Source organism: Propithecus coquereli, unplaced genomic scaffold, assembly GCF_000956105.1.
Source record: "Propithecus coquereli isolate 6110/MARCELLA unplaced genomic scaffold, Pcoq_1.0 Scaffold230, whole genome shotgun sequence".
Classification (NCBI taxonomy): Eukaryota; Metazoa; Chordata; class Mammalia; order Primates; family Indriidae; genus Propithecus; species Propithecus coquereli.
The window spans coordinates 520,001-521,700 of record NW_012147842.1 but is presented as its reverse complement, the minus strand read 5'-3'; positions in this window follow the sequence as shown (position 1 = coordinate 521,700).

Genomic DNA, 1,700 nt, shown 5'->3' with positions numbered 1-1,700 from the left:
CTGGTCTTGAACTCCTGAGTTCAAGCAATCCTCCCGCCTCGGCCTCCCAGAGTGCTAGGATTACAGGCGTGAGCCACCGCACCCGGCCTAGGAATCATAAATTTGAGCTAAGTAGAGGACATTATCAAAAAAAGACTAGGCATTGTCTCAAAAGAAACAAATAGAGCTTGCAGACAGGAAAACATACTCATGAAATTGAAATAAATAAATAGGTTTCACAGAATACTAGTCAAAGCTGAAGAGAAATTAGTTAACTGAAAGAGATGAAGAAATTACATAGAATCTACATAGATAAAGAGATCAAAAAGTTGGAATACAGGTTCAGAGACATGAGCAAACTCAACGTGTACCTAAAGCAATGCTAAAGAAGAGCACAGGAAAAATAAAAGAGCAGTAAGATTAGACGAGCTAATGAGAATTATCCATGTGATGATATCAAGTAGGCGGCTGTGTATATTAATGTCTAAAGGTGAAAGAGGACTGGCCTAGAGTTACAACTCTGAGACGAATCAGCATGTGAGTGGCAGTGAAGAGAGACTGTGAACTGAGAGATGAAGGAGAGATGTGAACGGAGAAGACGAGAAGCTTACCACACAGCCTGAGTTTCAGCAACATCTGAGGAATGTACAGAGCAGGAGTAAGAGCTGGCAAAGCAAACCGAGAAGCAGTAGCTGGAGAGGTAAAAGGAAAATCAGGGGTGTCTCTGATCGTGGAAAGCGAGAGATGATCTTATTAAGGAGCAACAGGCCAACAATGCCACATACTGTTGAGAGGTCCAAGAAGAGGAGTGATGTGGTTTCTCTGGATTTTGTGATTTGGATGTCATCGTTGACCTTGGCAAGATCAGTTTGCATTTTGTGGTGGAGTTGAAGCCAAACTGCAGAGGATTGAGTGGTAAGTGAAAAGTGAAGAAAAGGAGAGAAAATGCAGATGGCTCATTTGTCATACGATTTTTCAACACTTATTCGCCTTTGAGCACTAGTGGCTAGCACAGAGAGTTTGATAAGAAAGTACCAAGTAAACATGCACTGAATTGGCTGAAATGTGTTTTGGCAACTACTCATCTCATGGACTCTTCTTATTCTTCTATCTCCTCATCAAAACTTACCTGACCAGAGCTCTGTGCCCTGGGTACTTACTAGGTGACTCTCCAAAGAAGAAGAAAAATTAATTTTCCCGTAATGCTAATATTTGACAAAGAATCAGTATAACTCCTCTCTCTACCAAAGAACTTTTCCATATTATTTGAAGGCTTGAGCAATATCGTCATTTGAGGCATTTGTGGGAGGGTCAGTAAAGGTGACTGTTTCAGCTGGAAGGGCTTATTCATCACATCACACGGACAGGGGCATATTCATCTTAGGCGGGAATGGCAGATAACAAGCATGCATGATGCTAGTCCTCCCATTATTAATACAGGACCAACATGTCTTATATTTGGCAACAGCACCCTTTTATTATAGCATTCCGGGCAGATAAACCTTTAAAAAGCCACTTTTGATGTTGGTTATGGTGTCCTGATCTTGGGTGAATACACCTGAATGACAGCGCCGTACAACTCCAGGAGGAACTGTTCGCATGGACTTCACTGTGAATGATATCCACTGGATTTACATAGTAGGATGGGCCTGGTACTGTGCCTTGACCCCAACCCCCTCCCCACCCTTTCCTCCTCCTTCCACTAAGAATTGGAGTAATAT